The sequence below is a fragment of the Bos indicus x Bos taurus genome, chromosome 16 (assembly GCF_003369695.1).
Source record: "Bos indicus x Bos taurus breed Angus x Brahman F1 hybrid chromosome 16, Bos_hybrid_MaternalHap_v2.0, whole genome shotgun sequence".
NCBI lineage: Eukaryota > Metazoa > Chordata > Mammalia > Artiodactyla > Bovidae > Bos > Bos indicus x Bos taurus.
Genome location: NC_040091.1, coordinates 52,174,580 through 52,187,746, shown reverse-complemented (window position 1 = coordinate 52,187,746; position 13,167 = coordinate 52,174,580). Strand labels below are relative to the sequence as shown.

The following is a 13,167-nucleotide window of genomic DNA, read 5'->3' as shown; positions in this document are numbered from 1 at the left end:
ACTGATAAAAATAACTAACCCAGAGGTTATGAATTAAGCAGTGTTTCAGGTAAATTTTAACCTTACTAATCAAGAGCTTTTTCATACAGTTGAAAAGCACACGTGTTTACATTGTGGGTACCTTGGTCAGCCCATCCAAAAGTAGTGCTTGGTACCTAAGTGTCCATCAAGAGAGGAGTGAATAAAGATGTGGCGCACATACACAATGGAATATTAATTACTCAGCCATTGGAAACAATGAAATAATGCCATTTGAAGCAACATGGATGGACCTAGAGGTTGTCACACTGAGTGAAGTCAGAGAAAGAGGAATATCATATGATACGCCTTCTAGGTGGATCTAAAAGGAAATGATACAGATGAACTTACTTACAAAACAGAAACAGACCTATAGACTCAGAGAACAAACTTATGGTACCCAGAGGGGAAGGATGGGAGGAAGGGATAGTTAGGGAGCTTGGGATCAACAGGCACACACTGCTATATTTAAAACGGATAACCAACTGGGACCTACTGTATAGCACAGGGAACTCTTCTTAATGTTACATGGCAGCCTGAATGGGCATGGCGACCCACTCCAGTACTCTTGCCTGGAAAATCCCATGGATGGAGGAGCCTGGTATGCTATAGTCCATGGGGTTGCGAAGAGTCAGACACGACTGAGCGACTTCACTTTCACTTTTCACTTTCATGCATTGGAGAAGGAAATGGCAACCCACTCCAGTGTTCTTGCCTGGAGAATCCCAGGGACGGGGGAGCCTGGTGGGCTGCCATCTATGGGGTCACACAGAGTTGGACACGACTGAAGCGACTTAGCAGCAGCAGCAGCCTGAATGGGAGGGGAGTTTGGGGGAGAATGGATACACATAGATGTATGGTTGAATCCCTTTGCTGTCTGCCTGAAACTATCATAACATTGTTAATCAGCTGTACTCCAATACAAAATAAAAAGGAAAAGAAAAATATACTGCTTGGTGCACCTATGGCTTTTGGGACCATACATCCAAAAAGGGCCCTTCTCTGCTGGGATCTGTGGTTCCGCAGGTTGAGAGCTGTGATTTAGAAAATCACAGAGAGGACACATCAAACATTCGGTCCCCCGGTGCTCCAGTACATAAGGAGCAGGAAAGAGTGTTACTGCCGTGCTGGAGGTCAGGAGGTTTTCCTAAAACTGTATGACTCTCAAATTCAGAGAAAGTCACTAAAGCTCACTCAACACATTTTAAATCTAAGAGCATCATTAAGATAAAATTGTTTGTTCTTTAAATGACCAAATTAGGCATGCTCGCAATTAAAGAGAAAGCACTTCCTGGTAATAATTCCTCATCTCACTTTCAACTTGCCTTGTTTAGCTTTATGAACTTTGAGAAAGAAGCTATTGTTGCAAATGGAATGTTGTTTTCACTAGCTGTGGTGTTTAGAAGAAACATTTAGACTTGCTTTGGTGGCAGGAAGTCGGAGCCTTCCTTTATTTTGGGCCGGGGGTCAGGGTGGGGGGTGTCTCTCTAAGTGTGAGCTTCCTGTTTGCTGGTGATGATTGGGGAAGGTTTTCTTTAACTTCTTATCTGTTAATGAACAGAGAGTGTGTTAGTCACTCAGTTGTCTCCCACTCTTTACAACCCCTTTAGCCTGCCAGGCTCCTCTGTCTATGGAATTCTCCAGGCAAGAATACTGGAGTGGGTAGCCATTTCCTTTTCCACTGGATCTTCCTGAACCCAGGGATCAAACCTGGGTCTCGAACATTGGCAGGCAGACCCTTTACTGTCTGAGCTACTAGGGAAACCCTATGAACAGGGATCAGAACACAATGAGTGAGAAATCTACCTGTCTTCTCCAACTCTTTTCTACCAACCAGATGGGGTTATATGTATAAATCCTAGAGGACAGGGTTTATCCCCACGCTTATGTCTGAAACTACAAATCCTTCTGAAAACACAGGAATCACCTAGTACAAAACCAGTAACTCAGTCATGATGAGAGTTATTCTGTGGAAGCATCATTGAAAAGAACAATACTTGATTGGTTTCTTTTTCCAAAATTTGTTTTGAATCTGGGTTTTTTTTTCCCCCCCAAAAGAAAAATTGGTGGGTCTAAATGAACCATTTGAACTCTAGCATTAGTAGAAAAGACAAATCTTAGAGCTGATGACATTTGATGGTTGGGAAACGCATCTTAAGTTGGCCCGGATTCAAGGGCCAGTGAGCCTGAACCCAAAGTCCCCTACTCACCTTTTCAACTCTGTAAGTAAAAGAGGGGTAGTTTGAACGGCATTGGTGGTCCCATGAGATACTGTTGAGCTAGAAATAGTCTCCCTAAGGGGAAAATCATTCAGTGCTCTGTCATCTCTCAAACTTTGCCTTTGCTTGCTTTAAATTAATTCCTACAGAAAATTCATTTTGGTCCTAAAATGAGGGTCTGCACAGGACAGATTACCAGGCCACAAATCAGGGCCAGCTTTAGGAACCAAAAAATAAAAATAAAAAAGCTAAGTTGCAGAAGGCAAATTCTGTTTAGGAAGCTGTATCTAAGTGTGCAAAGTCTTACTCCAGCCATGTAATCTTGATCCTCTTATGAATTTATGACAATTGGTCTTCACTTTAAATAACTACCAGCAACCCTGAAAAGTTGAGCGGGATTTTAACTCAATTTGCTCTTGTTTAAAATTGCCATTTCAGAGTCCTTGTATTAACTTTACCTTCATTGTTTTTCAATTGGCTGTGTCTTGAATTTTTCAACCTTCTTCCTCCCCGACTCCTTAGACTTGGTATCATAAATTTGTCGGTTCACCCGTCCACCATCTATCCACCCATCTATCCACCTACCCATTCATCCATCCATCCTTCCTTCCTTCCACCCAACCATTCAAAAAGCATTTCCTTGCTGACTCTGTGCCAGGCCATACAGCAGCTTAGTGATTTTCAGGTGGGGACATTTTGCCCTCCTAGGGCTATGTCTGGGGACAATTTTGATCGTCATAACTGAGAGTGACTGGGATGCTACTCACCTCCAGTGAGTAGAACCTAAAGATGCTGATAAACATCCGCAATGCAAAGGACATCTTCCAACAACAGGGGATTATCTGACTGAATATAATAATGCTGAGGCTGAGACATTCTGCTGATTCAGAGATAAATAGCTGGGTAGCTGGCCGTATGAAATTTACGCCCAGTATTGCAGGAGACATTGGCAAATAAACAGGAACTGTGCTGATGCTACTTGTGAGGTCATAAGTGTTATCCATCATTTCATTTCTGCTTTGGAGGGTGCTTCAGCAGTGAGTCCCTTCATGGATCTATGAGAAGATTCTTTTCTGGAGAGGTCCAGTAGGAACTGGATATTGAGGGGGAAGAGGTTGGGTGAACAAAAGCATTGCAGATGCAGGTTTGGGTCAAATCATTGTTGGGGTGAAGGTTGGGACCATACACGTGGGTAGGGAAAGGTAACAAGTTCATGCACCTGCAGATGCCAGGTGAGGTGAAGAGAACAGTGACAGATGGCAGCTGATAACGTGGGTAGGGAAAGGTAACAAGTTCATGCACCTGCAGATGCCAGGTGAGGTGAAGAGAACAGTGGCAGATGGCAGCTGATACAGCTCCCTGGGGACCCTGGCAAACTTCGGCACAGCCAAAATAAGCAGTGGCTCCAGGCAATTCCCCCATCCAAGAATGCAGGCCCAATGTTGCCTTACCCTTGTGATTTTCCAAGAGAAGTTAGAAGCCCAGACTTTATGTGAAATCTCCTGAGTTTTAAATGTTAACTAATTCAATACAGCAAGTCCCCTACATACATACCTTCAAGTTGCAAACTTTCAAAGATGCCAGTGTGCATTCCCGTGTCTGGTCACATGTTCGTTCACGTGTCTGCTGCACATTGTCATTGTCACATGTGTGTATCCTCTACACGTGGTTGTGCTTTGGTGTACTGTACAATCAGTGAACAGCCAACTCATGGGAAGAGACCCTGATGCTGGGAAAGATTGCAGGCAGAACAAGAAGAGGGCGACAGAGGTTGAGATGGTTGGATGTCAACACCAACTCGATGGGCTTAAACTTGGGCAAACTGTAGGAGTTGGTGATGGACAGGGAAGCCTGGTGTGCTGCAGTTCATGGGGTAGTGAAGAGTTGGACATGACTTGGCGGCTGAACAACAACCACAGCAGTGTATAGAGTAGTAGAGATCTTTATTTCAAGCCCAGGATGTCCAGAAACAAGCATGAAGGCGGCAGTGATATAGCTGGTACTGCTAAGACGTGCCAAGCGATAACCACGGAACAGGGGGCCAGAGGAGGGATGAAGGGAGACAAGAGGAAGAAGAAGTAACTGAAGAACCTAAGAGATTCATGATGCAGGCAATGGCAAGGACATTTTCCTTATTTGAGGGGCACTGTTCATTTTTGAGTCACAGGACCTGAATGTAGAACGGTACACGAAGGTTGCAGCAGCCGTTCAGAAAGCAATCCAGTGCTGCCATGTCATCTGTGATAAAAAAAAAAAAAAAAAAGAGCTACTACCCAGACATCACTGGACTGTTTTTTTCAGGAGGGTAGATGGAATTGAATCCAGCAGGAATCTGAAACCCGTGCCATTAATGTCAGGTGTGAGTGACGATGGGCTCCGTCTCGTGTTGCTGGCAATCCTTCAGCTCTGTCATCTCCCACCGCCTCCCCTCCTCCAGTCAGTAACTCTTCTTGTCTGTTCACTTGATGCCAGACAGATGACTCCTGTTATGCCAGCTGTTGAACTGTTCTACTGTACTTTTCAAAGTACTGTACTGTAAGATTTAAAATGTTTTATTTTTGTGTGTTTGTTTTTATGCATTATTTGTGTGAAAAGTATTATAATCCCATTACTGTACAGTACCACATATAGTCAGTTATGGAAGTTGGGTACCTAGACTAACTTTGTTGGACTTAAGAACAAATTGGATTTATGAACGCACTCTTCGAATAGAACTCATTTGTATGTAGAGGGCTTACTGTATATGTTCTAGAAACCAAACTAAAAAACACTGAGCACCACTCACACCTGTGGGCTGCATTCTATAGTGTTTTGACATGTTTTTTCAGGGGTAAATGAGTGAAGACTCATGATACCTGATATGGTACCTGGGAGACAGTAGGTGCTCCATAAATATTGGTTAAGAATGAATGTGTGTATGATTAGTCACGTCTGACTCTTTGCAACCCCATGAACTGTAGCCCACCAGGCTCCTCTGTCTATTCAGTTTCCCTCTATGCAGGCTCCTCTGTCTATGCAGAATACTGAAGTGGATTGCCATTTCCTTCTCAAGGGGATCTCCCTGAACCAGGGGTTGAACCTGAGTCTCTTGTGTCTGCCTTATTGGCAGGTGGATTCTTTACCTCTGAGCCACCTAGAAAGCCTCAGGATTGACATTGGAGCAGATGATTCTTTGTTGTATGGCTGCCCTGCAGCCTGTAGGGTGTTTAGCAGCATCCCTGGCTTCTTCTCACTAGATGCCAGCAACACTCCCTCCTCCCCCGATTGTGCCAACCAAGGTGTTTCCAGATGTTACCAGCAACGTGCTTGCCCAGCAAATTACAATTTAAGTCAGTGCCATGAGAACTTGGCTGTGGCCCGCTTGCGGATCTGTCAGCCCCAGGTACTGAACCCAGCAAGAGTCAGACAGGCTTCCTTAAGTCCTCCTGGTCTCCCCAGAACAGACACCTGGGCCCCTCTTTCCTGGATGGAGGTCGTTTTGTGATTGTCTGCTGCTTCCAAGGAGTTTAGCCTTTCAAGGCCCAAGTCACCTCTTAATGAATGTTTAACAGAAGCGCCTTGAGAGATGGAGCGTACCTGCAGCTCTGTTTCACAGCTGCTCACAGCTACACACACCTGGCCCCCCCACCTGCTGGAGAAGGGCTGGCAAAGTAATCTCTGTGCTCCAGGGGCTGTCCATGGGGACGAGGAGGCCACCCTGTTGCCCTGGCCTTTGATGGTATCAGTAATGAAAGCAGAAGCTACTGTTAGCTTTATTGAACGGCAGGCCTTTACTAACTCAGGCAGGTGGTTCTCAAACTTGAGAGTGAAAAAAATCACCTGGAGGGACTTCCCCTGTGGACCAGTGGCTATGACTGTGCTCCCAATTTAGAGGCCCTGGGTTTGATCCCTGCAGGGAACTAGAGCCCATGTGCTGTAACTAAGAGTTCAAGTGTTTTGGTGGCATGTTGCCATGAAGACAAGATTGAAGATCCTGAGTGCCACAACTAAAACCTAGTATGGCCAAAACAAATAAATATTAAAAAAAAAAAAAAAAAGAATCACCTGGAGGACCTATTGAAAAGAACTACGAGGGTTTCCACAATGGCACCTGCCATCACCAGTGTCCATGTGGTGTAGGGAGCTCCCAGGAGCAGCTGCCACCAATGTCTGTCCCCAAGCCTCAGTTGACTCCTGCCTCTCTGCAGACTCTCCAAGACCCACAGGGGAACAGAAAAGTCTTCTGTTGAAGTATGCTGACCTGTGACAGCGTTCAGCATCCTCATCATAGAGTAGCTTGGGGGAAAATACCAGAATTCACTTGTCATCAGATTTCAATAAGAATAAAAGGACTCGTCTGCAGAAAATGATGAAAAGAATGGTTAACCCTTTTACCTCTAAACATTGAATGAGATAAACTTCTTGCCGCTATTCTTTATTTTTGTTCGTGGACCAGTGTTCTGTATAAATAATTAGGATGTAATCATTTAATTCTCAAAGAGGTTAAATATAGCTGTAGCAATCAACCTCAGTACTGACACTACAATATTCCATTCTACATGTGTCAAAAAAAAAAAGACTGCTGGGCCCAGAGTTTCTGATTCAGGAGGTTTGGGAATGGGGTGTGAGAATTTGCATTTCTGTCTTTTTTTAAGATTTATTTTTTGATGTGGACTTTTTTTTTGGCTTATAAATTAACTTTTATTTTACTCCTTTTTTTTTACATTCAAGTCTTAGTAAGTTCTAATCTCAGCATATAGTTGTTATGCTTCTGTTAGTGGGGACAGAGACGACCCCAGGGTTTATAACTCTCCATCTGTGCTAAAAAGTTAACATTTATTTCATAATATTGTTTTTTTAATTTATTTAATTATTTTAATTGGAGGCTAATTACTTTACAATATTGTGGTGGTTTTTACCATACATCGACATGAATCACCCACAGGTACACATGTATCTCCCTGTCCTGAACCCCCGTCCCACTTCCCTCCCCGCCCCATCCCTCTGGGTTGTCCCAGAGCACTGACTTTGAGTGCCCTGCTTCATGCATCGAACTTGCATTGGTCATCTGTTTTACATATGCTAATATACATGTTTCAACGCTATTCTCTCAGATCATCCCACCCTCTCCTTCTCCCATAGTGCAAAAGTCTGTTCTTTACATCTGTCTGTGTCTCTTTTGCTGCCTTGCATATAGGGTTGTTGTTATCATCTTTGTAAATTCCATGTATATATATATGTGAGTGTGTGTGTGTGTGTGTGTGTGTATGAATATATTGTATTGGTGTTTCTCTTTCTGACTTACTTCACTCTGTATAATAGGCTCCAGTTTCATCCACCTCATTAGAACTGACTTAAATGTGTTCTTTTTTATAGCTGAGTAATAGTCTATTGTGTATATGTACCACAACTTCCTTATCCATTTGTCTGCTGATAGACATCTAGGTTACTTCCATGTCCTAGCTATTGTAAACAGTGCTGCAATGAACTCTGGGGTACATGTGTCTCTCTCGATTCTGGTTTCCTTGGCGTGTATGCCCAGCAGTGGGATTGCTGGGTCATTTGGCAATTCTATTTCCAGTGTTTTAAGGAATCTCCACACTGTTCTCCGTAGTGGCTGTACCGGTTTGCATTCCCACCAGCAGTGTAAGAGGGCTCCCTTCTCTCCACACCCTCTCCAGCATTGTTTATAGACTTCCTGATGGCAGCCATTCTGACTGGCATGAGATGATACCTCGTTGTGGTTTTGATTTGTATCTCTCTAATAATGAGTGATGTTAAGCATCTTTTCATGTATTTGTTAGCCATCTGGAGAAGGAAATGGCAATCCACTCCAGCACTGTTGTCTGGAAAATCCCATGGACGGAGGAGCCTGATAGGCTACAATCCATGGGGTTGCAAAGAGTCGGACACAACTTCACTTTCACTTTTGTCTTCTTTGGAGAAGTGTCTGTTTAGTTCTTTAGCCCACTTTTTGATTGGGTTGTTTGTTTTTCTGGTATTGAGGTGCATGAGCTGCTTGTACATTTTGGAGATTTTTTGTCAATTGCTTCATTTCCTATTATTTTCTCCCATTCTGAAGGCTCCCTTTTCACCTTGCTTCTAGTTTCCTTTGTTGTACAAAAGCTTTTAAGTTTAATTAGGTCCCGTTTGTTTATTTTTGTTTTTATTTCCATTACTCTTAAGAGGTGGGTCATAGAGGATCTTGCTGTGATTTATGTCAGAGTGATCTGCCTAATGTGCACCATTTTTAAAGTCTTTACTGAATTTGTTACAATATTGCTTCTGTTTTATGTTTTGGTTTTTTGGCCTGAGGCATGTGGGATCTTAGCTCCCCAACCAGGGATTGAACCCACAGCCTCTGCATTGGAAGGCAAAGTCTTAACCACTGGATCACCAGGGAAGTCCCAAGAAAATTTGCACTTCTTGTTAGGTCCCTAGGTGACTCAGTGGTAAAGAATCTGCCTGCAAATGCAAGAGACATGGGTTTGATCCTTGGGTCGGGAAGATCCCCTAGAGAAGGAAATGGCAACTTACTCCAGTATTCTTGCTGATAAAATCCCATGGACAGAGGAGCCTGGTGGGCTACAGTGCATGGGGTCGCAAAGAATCAGACACGGCTGAGCAACTGAGCATATACGCATGCTGCTGCCGGCCTGGGCGGCCACACTTTGAGGACCACTCGTCATCTAGGCTCCAGTCAAGATCCCAGCTCCCTTCCTCCACTTGGTTCCTCCATCCAGAGCTCAGGAGGCTGGGAGGATTTAGCAATGCCTGTCCAGCCCTTTCTGGATTCTCTACCTGAGGCTGACTAATTCACCAGCAGACTCTAGCCAAGTATCATATCACTGAGTTAAATTGTAACTTGCTATGCGGTACTTTCCTGGTTCAATAAAGTGAATTTATATGCCAACCAGCTTCTTCGTTTTTTAATTATTTTTCTCGTCCCCTTGATAATGTAGTGTATTTGGATGGGTTGCCCAGTCATTAGAGTGAATTAGTGGAATCCCTCTTTATAGGTTTTTGTTTGTTTGAGCTTAACAGAGGTGGTTTAAATCACTGGATGTCTGAGATGCCTTCTCTGGCAAGTGCTTGGATAATGCTTCATTATAAGCAGGCTTAGCTGCTGAGACACATATAGATTAGAACAATTTGCCTCTCTGCTGATGGAGAAACTGTGACATTTTGGTGGCTCTGATACAGAGCTGTTTTGTCAGAATGGGAAAGCCTCTTACATTTCTGTTCAGGTCTAAATAATTTAGCTTCCTGTGCCTGCATGCTGGTAGGAACCTGGGGCAGGCAGCAACTATGGTGGGGTCTGGAGGCTGGGAGGGAGCTGCTTGCTCACAGCAGGGTGACCAATGCAACCTGCTTTGCCTTTGAGAATCTGATAGAAACTATAAACATGGAGGAAAAATACATATGCAATGACGTTATGCATATGGGGTCAGGGACTTTGGCCCCCTGTTTATGTTCACTCCAGGCTGTTTCAGGGCATTCCAGGTAATCTAGAGTTATCCTAATTCACCCAGGGATGTTTAGAGACTACAAAAACTTCTACTTTTGCTTTGATGATGTTAATGTTTTAAAGGAGGCTCCTGGGTAAGGCAGATCTAGCTAAAGGAGTGTCTTACTAATGGTGGAATTACAGGTCACCAAGAAAAGATGGCTATTTAACCTTGATGAAATTTAGGACACTGTTTTCTTTGCAGGAATGGGGGTGGGATCAGTGGGGATAAGTATCAGAAGATAAGGGGGAAAAAGTCATCAGTTGCCTAGCCTCTCTGCTTACCATCAAGTCCAATTAGTCCTCTTTCCATTCATCTCCCCGACAGGCAACACTATATGTTGTATCCTTTATAACAGATGGAAACTTCTAGAAAGTTAACTACCTCCTTGCTTCTGCCTGGGAAAATAAAATGTTATGTTTTCCATAAACACAAGATGAACAAAGCATTCCAAGCCTGTTCCTGAATTGGGTATATCATCTTAAAGCGAATTTGTCGCTTTTAGAAACAAAATCTCTGTGGCCTACAGACAAGGCAATTTTCAAATAAGGCAGGTCCTGGCATCTGGGAAGACTAGCTGTTTCCTTTGTTGCCAGGGAAATCATTTCGAAATGGAAAACACCCTGAGTCCCAGCCCCCAACCATCTCCAAAACAATATACATTCTTTACAGTAAAAAAATCAAAACAGCAGAACAATAGACAACACAAAATCCAACACATTATTGTACATTGCGAAGGTTTTTTTTCCCCAACTGAAGGGATGAAAGGGCATCATAATTTTGTTTTCAAATGTGTTTAAGAACCTGTTATTAAAACGGAATTAAACTGGAGTCCCAGGGCAGCAGCTCTGAGACTACCGGGAGATAATCTTGATAATGCGATTAGTGCCTGCTTGAATGGGGCTGGGAGCGAAAGAGAAGGATAGACATGGAAGCTGGAGCTTTACTGAGCCACCGCCAGCAGCCGTGGCCGGAACACAGATGCCTCATTCTCCCTACGATTGTGCGGTGGACCCTGCCATCAGAGAGGTTGGAGGGCCTTAACGGTGAGATGAATAATAACATTTATATCTTATTTCTGCCCTCTAGGCAGATACTATTATAGCCACCCATTCCCCCCATTTTCAGATGAGAAAACTGAGGGGCAGTGAGTTCCCTGAAGGCACAACAACTGATAAGCAGGAAAGCTGGGATTCAAACCCAGGCTGGCCAGCAGGACAGTCCGCCCTGTTGTTTTTTTTTTTTTTTTTTGACTGTGCTGGGTCTTCATTTGGCTTGCGGACTTTCTCTAGCTGTGGCATGTGGGAGGCTTCTCTAGGTATGGTGCCCAAGCTTTTCTTGTTGCAGAGCATAGGTGTTAGAATGTGCGAGCTCCGTAGTTGCAGTGAGAGGCCTCTCTAGTGGCGGTGCATGGGCTCTGGAGCACGGAGAGCCCTCCTCTTACAGCTGTAGGTTGGGTGGTTGGGCCGTGAAATGCAAATGACTCAGGGCTGATGGAAGGCTTTTATTTAATAGCAGTCCCCAGCCCGGACCCTGCAGCCTAGGAGCCAGAGGGCTGTGATCTCTGCCTAAATGCTTGCCCATGAGGCACAGTCAGTGGCCGGGTAAGAGGCTCCTCATGTGTGCTGCACTTTGACTGTAGCTTTTGTGTCTGTCCAGAAAGCAGAGTCCTCTCCGTACCTTGGCCAAATGGCCCACTGAATGGCAGGCGGCCAGCTGGTGCATCCTCCAGGTAACAGGGCCTCCTGAAGTCCCAGAATAACCTTGTTGGTTCAGGGCCCAAACAAAGAGGAAAATAAGTGTTGGTTGAGTGCTGACTCTGTGCTGAGCCCTGTCACAAGCCTCTTATCTAACAGAGCTCGTTTAAATGTGGAAATTCTACAAGGGAAATGATGCTGTTTTTCCCACTTGCAGATGGAAAAACTGAGGCACTGAGAAGCTGAATGAGTCTTGAACCAAGGAGAAGGGATGATTCTCAACATGAAAGGTCAGAGGCAGTGAGTAAAGGATAAGAGGACCCAGTCTCATCTCTGTTGATTCCAACTAGAAGATCTCTCTAACCCTCCATGGATTGTCTGCTGAGGCCCCTGGAATCTTTGACCAACTGAACATTATTACAGTTAAGAGCAGGGGCTGGCAAACTTTTTCTGTAAACGTCTAGATAATAAATATTTTAGGCTTTGTGGGCTGTGTGATGTCTATTGCAACTCTGCAGCTCTATTGTTGTAACAGGAAACCAGCCATGGAGAATATGTAAATGAATGGGTTTAGCTGTGTTCCAATAAAACTTTATTTACAAAAGCAAGTGGTGGGCCAGGGTTTGCTGACCGCATTAAGGGCCTGGCTTCTGAGCTCAGAAAGGCCTGGGGTAGAATCATAGCTTCACCACTACCGGCTCTGCAATCCTGAGGAATGTTCTTTACTCCCATGAGCCCTAATTTCTTCATGCATAAAGTGTTTCTGTGTTCCTACCTGCCTCATAGGATTCTTGTGTGCCCTGGGCCAAGAAGGAGAGAAGGAGAGAAGACCTCCCAGGAGAGAGGTCTGCTGCATTCACTTCATTATCCCCTCTGCAGCAGGCAGGGTTAGTAGAGGCTCTGCTGGAGAGCAGCCATTGCCTTGGGAGCGATTGCCCTGTTTGCAGGTATCTGTGTGGACCTGGAAGTCCAAAAGAGACTTCCTGGGCCAACTGCAATGTCAAATCAATGGGCTGCTGACAGTTTGCTTGTTGGTCAGCCTTAGAGAGTGGGCAGCCACATGTCTCTGAAGCTTTTGACTGTCCGAACGTGTCTGGGTCTGCATGGGTGTCATCTTTAGCACTGGAAGAAGATATACATTTGGCACACTAGGTCCCAGGCACCATTTTTAGCAGCTCTTCCCTCAAAAACATGAGTCTTTTAGTTCTTAAAATGTCTGTGCATGTTGGTTTCTATTTTCTTAATGTGACTATATTTACATGTCTTACAAATACTGACCCATCTTTTATGGTAGCTTTCTTTTACTGGGTCGTGTGTGTGTGCGTGTGTGTGTATGAGTGTGCATGTGTGTGAGTATAAGTGCAGATGTGTTGGGGAAGTAGAGGAAGTAGTTTACTCTCTTTTCTCTTTAACTTTTCATTTTCCTAAAGATGATGCTATTTATTCAGTATCTACTGTGTGCCGGCTGCTTTTTACTCTTTACTACCAATACTTATGTATTTTGTAAAAGGTACATGTTGTTAGTAGTGGTGGTTTAGTCGCTAAGGCCTGTCTGACTCTTGCAACCCCGTGGATTATAGCCTGCCATGCTCCTTTGTCCATAGGATTTCCCAGGCAAGGATACTGGAGTGGGTTGCTATTTCCTTCTCCAAGAGGTACATGTTAGGCCTTATTATTCCTATTTGCAAATAATGAAACTAAATTTGAGAGAAGAAAGGAACTTGATTGTCCAAGGCCTCCTAGACA

General features: G+C 44.2%; 1 protein-coding gene and 1 long non-coding RNA gene across 4 annotated transcripts in view; both read left to right on the top strand.

The window, feature by feature from the left end:
• The window catches only part of KAZN (kazrin, periplakin interacting protein), a 1,334,539-nt gene that overhangs the window by 865,110 nt on the left and 456,262 nt on the right, over positions 1 to 13,167 (top strand). The window lies entirely within an intron of this gene.
• LOC113906753 lies at positions 8,816 to 12,029 on the top strand. The gene is made up of 2 exons (XR_003514969.1): positions 8,816 to 10,770; positions 11,639 to 12,029. It is a non-coding gene; the product is annotated as an uncharacterized LOC113906753 (long non-coding RNA).